Below are 10,833 nucleotides of genomic sequence, written 5' to 3' on the forward strand. Positions count from 1 at the left end.
TCGTAAATAGAAGTGGACTGCGGGTCTAATTCCTAGAATCCTGAGGGCTCTTTTGAAAAAACAGGGAATTTTGCAATTTCTTGTAATAGGGACTTTTGTTTTTATCTGTTTATTATCTGATACGTGGACCAAATATTCATTTGATATTAAATTTATTATATGAATGTTTTTATTGTTGACTCCAGATGAGAGATTTAGAGCTCACTGTGTGCTCTTTTATTAAACTTGCTCTAGCAATACTAATTATATATATCATAAATACTAATAATATATATATATATATAGTCAAATTTTGAAATAGTCAAAATTTTCTTATATATATTTAGCTAAAATTAAAAATAGTTTACATGGCTCATGGCTGAGACGGTAGTAAAAACCGGAAACCACGCGGGCCAACGGGAGGTAATAATTCCTGGGACGGTTGTGGGGCGTCGGGCACGGGCCCATGCACGTGCACCTGCTAGTTATCCACGGTCGCTCCGCGCATGCACCGACCGGAGCCAAAAGCCGCGGCCCCCAATCCCCCATCACCCCACGGCCCACGCGCCATGCGCGCGCGGCATGGCCGTGGCTGAATCGGACCGGCGCTCGGACGACGGCGTGCACCGTGCCGCGCGTCGCGAGGTCCGCGCATGTGCGAGTGCAGCCGGGCACACCACGGGTTCGTTGCCTCCTCGCTCGACCGTAGTCCGTGCCCGGGGCAAGAAAGCAGGATGGGGCGAGTTTCCTCTGGGTGGGTGTGCACGTACGTATTCATTTGCACCCACGTTGCCGGTGTCAGACTCCATGATACAGCCTCTCAAGTCCCCCAACTACTTGGCGAAAGTAGCAAGCAGTACGCTGCCGTTCCTATCCGTCTCAAAGCGAACGACCCATCCAGCATCAATGCCTGAGCGGCCCCTGAGGCCCTGACCCCAAAACTGCCAACAAATCTTGCAACCAATGAGGCAACAACGACCCCCTGCCGACTCGCTACAAAGCAAACGCCCTTTTCCGTTTTCCCATCGCTGCACACAAACAGAAAGCAGGCACCCACCACGGCACCACCCCCAAACAAAAACCGCGGGTCGCCCGGCACGCACCCCCGCCGCGCCCGCGCCAGAGGATCCGTCCGACGCGACGCCACGGCAGGACGGTCCCGATCCCAATCCTGCCACTGCCAGTGCCACCCTGTGGACCCATCGATTTGCTTGCCATTCCACCACCTCTCTCTGCTCCACTGCAGCAGTGCTCCTCCTCCTCCACCACCACGCGGTCCATCTCACTCTCACAGGCTCCAATTGGCATCTCGTCTCGCGCTCGCTTTCCCCAGTCCACTCGCGCTCTCGTTTCCCGGAGCTTCGCGATGCAGCGCCTTCTCGCGCTGGTGGCAGCCCTGCTGGTGCTGCTGGCGTCGCGTCCAGCGCTGGCCACCGACCCCTACGCCTTCTTCGACTGGGACGTCTCCTACGTCACTGCGGCGCCGCTCGGCGTCAAGCAGCAGGCGAGCATTTCCGGCCCTTACATTCCTTCCTCGTTCTCGCGTAGGGTGATAGGCATTGCCTGCTCTGACAAGCCGGTGGACACTGCCTGCTGGTAGGTGATAGGCATCAACGGCAAGTTCCCAGGGCCCGTCGTGAACGTCAGCACCAACTGGAACGTCGTCGTCAACGTGCTCAACGACCTCGACGAGCCCCTCCTCATCACCTGGTACGTACACGTACGAACGTCGCTAGCAGCTAGCTGCCGCTGCAGCGAGTGAACGTCGTCTGCCTCCCTCCATCTTTCACTCTCTGTTCGGATCGAACACACGCAGGAACGGGATCCAGCACCGGAAGAACTGCTGGCAGGACGGGGTGCTCGGCACCAACTGCCCCATCCCGCCCGGCTGGAACTGGACGTACGAGTTCCAGGTGAAGGACCAGATCGGCAGCTTCTTCTACTTCCCCTCCACCGGCCTGCAGCGCGCCGCCGGCGGCTTCGGCGGCATCGTCGTCAACAACCGCGACGTCATCGCCGTGCCCTTTCGCCCGCCCCGACGGCGACATCACCATCTTCATCGGCGACTGGTACAACAAGAACCACACGGTAATTGGACTGCTCTTGCTTCTTAAATTATTGCGGCAGCAGCAGCGATGAGTGAGTGAGTGGCCCAATGCATCATCATGCCAATGCGGCCTGTGGCCGAGACGGACGTTTGGGGGTTGGAGGTGACCGGTGCCTCTCTGGCTCGCATTGGCATTGCAGGATCTGAGGAAGATGCTGGACAAGGGGAAGGACCTCGGTATTCCCGACGGCGTGCTGATAAACGGCAAGGGCCCGTACCGGTACAACGACAGCCTCGTGCCGCCCGGCATCGAGTACGAGACCTTCAATGTGCATCCGGGTAACCCATCCATCCATCCATCCATCTGCCCTCTCGTTAAAATCCATCTCATCCCCTCTCTCCTTTGCATCCGGTGCACAGGCAGGACGTACCGCATCCGGGTGCACAACGTGGGGACGTCGACGAGCCTCAACTTCCGGATCCAGGGGCACAGCATGGTGCTGGTGGAGACGGAGGGCTCCTACACGTCGCAGCAGAACTACACGAGCCTGGACGTCCACGTGGGCCAGTCCTACTCCTTCCTCGTCGCCACGGATCAGAACGCCAGCTCCGACTACTACGTGGTCGCCAGCGCGCGGCAGGTGAACGGCTCCCAGCCCCTCTGGCGCCGCGTCACGGGCGTCGCCGTGCTCCGCTACTCCACCTCCGGGGGCCCCGCGTCGGGCGCCCTACCCGACCCGCCGCAGGACCAGGACGACAGGGCCTTCTCCCATGAACCAGGCGCGGTCGGTCCGCTGGAACCTGAGCGCCGGCGCGGCGCGGCCCAACCCGCAGGGCTCGTTCCGCTACTCGGCCATCAGCGTGACGCAGGCGTACCTGCTGCGGGGCGCGGGGCCCGTGTGGATCGGCGGCAGGCGGCGCGCGGCGCTGAACGGGCTGTCGTACGCGCCGCCCGAGACGCCGCTGCGGCTGGCGGACGCGTACGGGGTGGAGGGCGTGTACACGCTCGACTTCCCCGAGCGCCCGCCGCTCCGGGGCGCCGCCCCCAGGATCGCGCGGTCCGTCATCAACGGCACCTAACCGCGGGTTCATGGAGCTCATCTTCCAGAACAACGACACCAGGATGCAGAGCTACCATATGGACGGCTACGCCTTCTTCGTCGTCGGGATGGACTACGGCGAGTGGACGGAGGACAGCAGGGGCACGTACAACAAGGGGGAGCGGCGTGGCGCGCAGCACGATACAGGTGTACCCGGGCGCGTGGGCGGCGGTGCTGGTGTCCCTGGACAACGTCGGCGTCTGGAACGTGCGGTCCCAGAACCTAGACTCGTGGTACCTGGGGCAGGAGGTCTACGTCAGGGTCGTCAACCCTGAGGACACCGGCAACAAGACCGAGATGGCCATCCCCGCCAACGCTCTCTACTGCGGCCAGCTCCACAAGTACCAGAAGTACGTCCATCCACTACTCCTGTTTCTTCAGCTCAACTCTCTGTCTCTCTCGCATCCGTATCCGTCCTGCATTGCATTGCTCGCTAATGCTCTGTGCTCATCCACTCCGACTCGTTATTTCAGGGAGCAGACTCCGCACCACAAGATGGGGGCGTCTGCTGCGGCGCCACGCTCGTCGGGTGTCCCTAGCGCGCCGGCTGCTCGCGACGGCGCTGCTCCTCGCCGGATCCTTCGTGTTCGCGCCGTAGAGTGAGTGGCAACCGTTACTTCTGCAACCGAGGCGGCACCCGTTTATGTAGGTTTGATTAGGATTAGGCGTAGGCCGCGTCATTACCTATGAGAATTGTTCATATGCCAGCAGTGCTGGCCTCCGCCTGGTTTCCTATGGTACAGTTCTCCCTCGCTTTCATTGTGTGTGTGTGTGCGTGTGTTAGTTAGCCTCTGTTAGGAAGGGTCGATGGTTTCTCTCTGATTAGTTCATTCCTTTTGATGGTGATTCCGATCTTAGCGTTTTTGTATCGCACCTCATGTAGTCCTGTTCTTCAACTGGCTAAGAACGTTTACTGGACATCGTTTTAGAATGTGAGCTGTGGGGATTCATTTCTAAACAAGAAAATCGTGAGTGGCTGAGAACATTTTGGTCGACGTTTTTAGTATGGACCAGCGACGGCGCCCGCCATGCGGGGCTGGGAGCTGGGTGCCAAATATCAACGCCTGTGTCCGGAGTAGTTTAGTGCAAACGAGTTTAAAAACGTTACTCCTTCGTCCTCAAATAAATCAATTTTAAGGTCTTCTAAAGTCGAACGATCTATAATCCAGTCGAATTTATAAATAGTGTAGAAATATTCAAAATACTGATATTTTTTTCTAACTTGGTAGCTAGATACCTCGTTATTATGTATGCTAATTATTATATTTTGTTTAGCAAATTATCATAAGCATCTTATAAGCCAGCTAGCTAGCTTTGTTTTCGGTCTTTTACTTTCCTTCGTTAATTGTTCATCGGTATGTGTGGCTACACTAGCTTCTAATTGCTCGTTTTTATTAAGAAAGATCAACATTCAAATTTATAACAGGTTTTGTATTATTCAAAAAAAATGACAACATTTTGTGAGCTAAGTAATTTCGATTTTAGTGATTTTAATTGAGCCTTTTTGTTTGTCATCGCTTGCACCGCTGCCACCTTACCCTTGTGGCCATGCCCTAGCCTCAATAATGTGTCTCGTTCATCCAACTAGCCGTCTCACTAATGCCGCCCATCTATCGCTTTGCAATTGTCACCCATTCTAAATTATTTGGTACTGCATCGATTCTAAATTATAAGTGTTTTTTTTCCTGAATATACGTTTTATTGTATATTTAGGCTACATGTATATATAGACATATAGTAAAAAAGTATAATTACAAAATTAAAATAATTTATAATTAAAAAATATTATAACTTATTCACATTTAAGTGACCTAACTCAATACTATGTTAGAGTTATATCTATTAATATGTTATAATTGTGTTTATATAAACTCAAATGATTTAGAATTTAGAATAGTGAGAATATTATAACTTGATTAAATTTAAGGTAATCTGACTCGATACTTATGTTAGAATTATCTATATCTATACTATACTTAAAGCACCAATTTCAACAGTCGTCCCGCGTCATCTTTTTACAAATAACTCCTCACAACTATTTCAAATTAATTTGTTGCACGCCTATAGATGCCAAACGACGGCCCGGCTGAAAGGGAAATGTGCCCTTGGGCCATTTCTATAAGTATTTTGGTGATTAGATGCCAACACATATTAATTGAGTCCTTATGTGCTAAATGAGCAAGAAGTGCAAATCAAAGTACAAGGTATGTTTCTAGACTTAGTATATTGTTTTTTGAATACTAATGTGTTTGTCTAAGTGTTAGAAACAGTGGCAAAATAAGGAGAAAAGAAATGGAAAAGAGGTGGTTGTGTACAGCCAACACCAGCTCAGGCCTGGCGCACCGGACTGTCCGGTGACCCAGGCTGGCCGACGGTGAACCGACCGCTCTCGGAAAAGGAAAAGGCGACGTGACTACAATTCACCGGACTGACCGGTGGTGCACTAGACTGTCCGGTGAGCCAACGACGCCAGTGAGAGCACCTAGAGGGGGGGTGAATAGGTGATCCTGTAAAACTTAAACTTATAGCCACAAAAACTTGTTAAGTGTTAGCACAATTATTGCCAAGTGGCTAGAGAGAAGTCTCAACAAAACACAATACCCACAAAAGATCAAACACAGAGATGACACAGTGGTTTATCCCGTGGTTCGGCCAAGACCAACGCTTGCCTACTCCACGTTGTGGCGCCCCTACGGACGAGGGTTGCAATCAACCCCTCTCAAGCGGTCCAAAGACCCACTTGAATACCACGGTGTTTTGCTTGCTTTTTCTCAATCCTGTTTGCGAGGAATCTCCACAACTTGGAGCCTCTCGCCCTTACAATTGAAGTTCACAAAGAAACACAGAGCAAGGGTGGGAATGAGCAACGCACACAAGACTTCAAAAGATCAGAGCAACAACACGCACACAAGCAGCAACAAGAGCTCGCAACACAACTCAACGAGTTTCACAACTCCACAAGAGCTCTATATGCGATCACAATGAAACGAATGCGTGAGATCGATGTATTGGTGCTTAGGAATGTTGTAGGAATGCTTGGTGTACTCCTCCATGCGCCTAGGGGTCCCTTTTATAGCCCCAAGGCGGCTAGGAGCCGTTGAGAATAAAATCTGGAAGGCCATCCTTGCCTTCTGTCGTCGGGCGCACCGGACAGTCCGGTGCACACCGGACACTGTCCGGTGCCCGATTTCTTTCCTTAACCGGCGCAGCCGACCGTTGCCGACCTTTGCAGATCTGGCGCACCGGACAGTCCGGTGCACACCGGACAGTCCGGTGCCTCCTTCCGGACCGTTGGCCAGACCACGTGTCCGCGCGCAGATTCCGCGGCCGACCGTTGGCTCACCGGACAGTCCGGTGCACACCGGACAGTCCGGTGAATTTTAGCCGTACGCCGTCGGCAAATTTCCGAGAGCGGCGTTTTCAGGTCGAGGCAGCCTGGCGCACCGGACACTGTCCGGTGCACCACCGGACAGTCCGGTGCCCAGACCGAAACAGCCTGTTGGCTGTACACAGCCAAACATTCTCCCTTTCTTCTTCTCTCTGTTTCTAACACTTAGACAAATATATTAGTACACAAAACCAATGTACTAAGGCTTAGAAACATACCTTTACTTGTGATTTGCACGTTGTTCATCCATGGGCATAGATTCACATTTAAGCACTTGTGTTTGCACTCAATCACCAAAATACTTAGAAATGGCCCAAGGGCACATTTCCCTTTCAATCTCCCCCTTTTGGTGATTTATGCCAACACAACATAAAGCAACTAGAACAAGTGCAAAATCACTTCAAATAGAACTCAAATCTATTTTGATTCATTTTGGCATATATGGATCATCCTTTGCCACCACTTGATTTGTTTTTGCAAATCAAACTCAAATCTCTATCTCTAAGTCAAACACACATGTTGAAGCATAAAGAGAGTCATTCCAAAAACAAAGAGATTGATCAAAGATTTCAAAAACTCCCCCTTTTTCCCATAATCACTACTTCTCCCCACAAGAAGCCAACTTTTGACAAAAGAGACAATACAAGGAGTTTTGAAAAACCAAAAGCTCTATTCTACTAATTTCAAAATTTCTCAAGTGGTAGCTGATCCATTTATTGCTTTGGGCCTTGGCCTTTATTTTCTCCCCCTTTGGCATCAAGCACCAAAACGGGATTAATGTTGGCCCCATAACCCCATTGCCTCACCAAAATCTTCAATTAAGTGGCAATAAGAGTTCATGAGATGAACTTGGAATAAGTTACCCTCTCATCGGAGTGCAGTGGAAGTCTTTCATGGTCCAAGTCCACCTTTTCCCTTTCAATTCTCCTTCGAGACTAAATCAAGCAAACTCAAGCATATGGTTAGTCTCAAAAGGGTCAAGTTGTAACACATCTCCCCCTAAACATGTGCATCACTTTGCAACGGACTTGTGAGGTCCAGGGAGTGTTTGTACAACTTGAGCACCATAATAAGCAACAAAATGCAGAATGGACATGATCAAAGGCATAAACACATGTATGCTACAATTCAATCCAAGTTCCGCGAATCTAAGACATTTAGCTCACTACGCAACCTGCAAAAGGTCTTCTCATCTAGAGGCTTGGTAAGATATCGGCTAGCTGGTTCTCGGTGCTACATGAAACACTTCGATATCCCCCTTTTGCTGGTGGTCTCTCAAAAAGTGATGCCGGATGTCTATGTGCTTTGCGCGGCTGTGTTCAACAGGATTTTCCGACATGGCGGATAGCACTCTCATTATCACATAGGAGTGGGACTTTGCTCAGAATGTAGCCAAAGTCCCTGAGGGTTTGCCTAGCCCAAAGTAGTTGCGCGCAACACTGTCCTGCGGCAACATACTCGGCCTCAGCGGTGGATAGGGCAACGGAAGTTTGTTTCTTAGAGTTCCATGACACCAGGGACCTTCCTAAGAATTGGCACGTCCCCGATGTACTCTTCCTATCGACCTTACATCCAGCATAATCGGAGTCTGAGTATCCAACCAAGTCAAAGTAGACCCCTTTGGATACCAGAGCCCGAAAGCAAGGCGTAGCAACTAAATATCTAAGGATTCGCTTCACCGCCACTAAGTGACACTCCTTAGGATTGGATTGAAATCTAGCACACATGCATACGCTAAGCATAATATCCGGTCTACTAGCACAAAGATAAAGCAAAGAACCTATCATGGACCGGTATGCTTTTTGATCAACGGACTTACCTCCTTTGTTGAGGTCAGTGTGTCCGTCGGTTCCCATCGGAGTCTTTGCGGGCTTGGCGTCCTTCATCCCAAACCGCTTCAGCAGATCTTGCGTGTACTTTGTTTGAGAGATGAAGGTGCCGTCCGTTGAGTTGCTTCACTTGGAACCCAAGGAAGTAGTTCAACTCGCCCATCATCGACATTTCGAATTTCTGCGTCATCACCCTGCTAAACTCTTCACAAGACTTTTGGTTAGTAGAACCAAATATTATGTCATCGACATAAATTTGGCACACAAACAAATCACCATCACATGTCTTTGTAAAAAGAGTTGGATTGGCTTTCCCAACCTTGAAAGCATTAACAATTAGAAAGTCCTCTAAGGCATTCATACCATGCTCTTGGGGCTTGCTTAAGTCCATAGAGCGCCTTAGAGAGCTTACACACATGGTCGGGGTACCGTTCATCCTCGAAGCCAGGGGGTTGCTCCACGTACACCTCCTCCTTTATTGGCCCATTGAGGAAAGCGCTCTTCACATCCATTTGGAACAACCTGAAAGAATGGTGAGCGGCATATGCTAGCAAGATACGAATGGACTCTAGCCTAGCCACAGGAGCAAAAGTCTCCTCAAAGTCCAAACCTGCGACTTGGGCATAACCTTTTGCCACAAGTCGAGCCTTGTTCCTTGTCACCATTCCGTGCTCGTCTTGTTTGTTGCGGAACACCCACTTGGTTCCCACAACATTTTGCTTAGGACGAGGCACCAACGTCCAAACTTCATTCCTCTTGAAGTTGTTGAGCTCCTCCTGCATGGCCAACACCCAGTCCGGATCTAGCAACAGCAAGGCCTCCTCTACCCTGAAAGGCTCAATAGAAGAGACAAAGGAGTAATGTTCACAAAAAATTAACTAATCTAGACCGAGTAGTTACTCCCTTGCTAATATCACCCAGAATTTGATCGACGGGATGATCCCTTTGAATCATCGCTCGAACTTGGGTTGGAGGTGCCGGTTCCGCTTCTTCCTCCATCACATGATCATCTTGTGCTCCCCCTTGATCACACGTCTCCTGTTGATGAACCTGTTCATCGTCTTGAGTTGGGGGATGCACCATAGTTGAGGAAGAAGGGTGATCTCGTTCATCTTGTTCCTGTGGCCGTACTTCTCCAATCGCCATGGTTCGTATAGCGGCCGTCGGAACATCTTCTTCATCTACATCATCACAATCAAAAACTTGCTCTCTTGGAGAGCCATTAGTCTCATCAAATACAACGTCGCTAGAGACTTCAACCAAACCCGATGATTTGTTGAAGACTCTATACGCCTTTGTATTTGAGTCATAACCTAACAAAAACCCTTCTACTGCTTTGGGAGCAAACTTAGAATTTCTACCCTTCTTCACTAGAATGTAGCACTTGCTCCCAAATACACGAAAGTAAGATACATTGGGTTTGTTACCGGTTTAGTAGCTCATACGACGTCTTCTTGAGGAGTCGATGAAGGTAGACCTGTTGATGGCGTGGCAAGCCGTGTTCACGGCTTCCGTCCAAAAGCACTCGGGGGTCTTGAACTCTCCTAGCATCGTCCTTGCCATAATCGATGAGCGTCCTGTTCTTCCTCCTCTACCACACCGTTTTGCTGTGGTGTGTAGGGACGGAGAACTCGTGCTTGATCCCTTCCTCCTCAAGGAACTCCTCCACTTGAAGGTTCTTGAACTCGGACCCGTTGTCGCTCCTTATCTTTTCACTTTGAGCTCAAACTCATTTTGAGCTCTCCTGAGGAAGCGCTTGAGGGTCCCTTGGGTTTTCAGACTTAATCCTGCAAAAAGAATACCCAAGTGAAGCGGGAAAAGTCATCAACAATAACTAAACCATACTTACTTCCCCCTATGCTTAGATAGGCGACGGGTCCGAAGAGATCCATATGTAGCCGCTCCAGGGGTCTTGATGTGGTCATCACATTCTTGCTGTGATGCGTTCCTCCCACCTGTTTACCTGCCTGACAAGCTGCACAAGGTCTATCTTTTTCGAATTGTACGTTAGTTAAACCTATCACGTGTTCTCCCTTCAGAAGCTTGTGAAGGTTCTTCATCCCCACATGTGCTAAGCGGCGATGCCACAACCAGCCCATGCTAGTCTTAGCTATTAAGCATGCATCTAGACCGGCTTCTTCTTTTGCAAAATCAACTAAGTAAAGTTTGTCGTCTAGTACACCCTTAAATGCTAGTGAACCATCACTTCTTCTAAAGACAGACACATCTACATTTGTAAATAGACAGTTATATCCCATATTGCATAATTGACTAACCGATAGCAAATTATATCCAAGTGACTCTACTAAAAACACATTAGAGATAGAGTGCTCATTAGAAATTGCAATTTTACCTAACCCTTTTACCTTGCCTTGATTCCCATCGCCGAATATGATTGAAATCTTGGGAATCCTTATTCTTGACGTAGGAGTGTGAACATCTTCTTCTCCCCCGTCATATGGTTTGTGCATCCGCTGTCAATAATCCAGC

At 49.8% G+C, this 10,833-nt stretch overlaps 1 pseudogene across 1 annotated transcript; it reads left to right on the top strand.

Moving 5' to 3' along the window:
- Positions 1-1,185: 1,185 nt before the first annotated feature.
- Positions 1,186-3,994, top strand: LOC118475635 (monocopper oxidase-like protein SKU5; annotated as a pseudogene). The gene is made up of 6 exons (XR_004855039.1): positions 1,186-1,483; positions 1,580-1,689; positions 1,796-2,067; positions 2,227-2,365; positions 2,447-3,476; positions 3,600-3,994. The product of XR_004855039.1 is annotated as a monocopper oxidase-like protein SKU5 (transcript).
- Positions 3,995-10,833: the final 6,839 nt, after the last annotated feature.

Source organism: Zea mays, unplaced genomic scaffold, assembly GCF_902167145.1.
Source record: "Zea mays cultivar B73 unplaced genomic scaffold, Zm-B73-REFERENCE-NAM-5.0 scaffold_519, whole genome shotgun sequence".
NCBI classification, from domain to species: Eukaryota; Viridiplantae; Streptophyta; class Magnoliopsida; order Poales; family Poaceae; genus Zea; species Zea mays.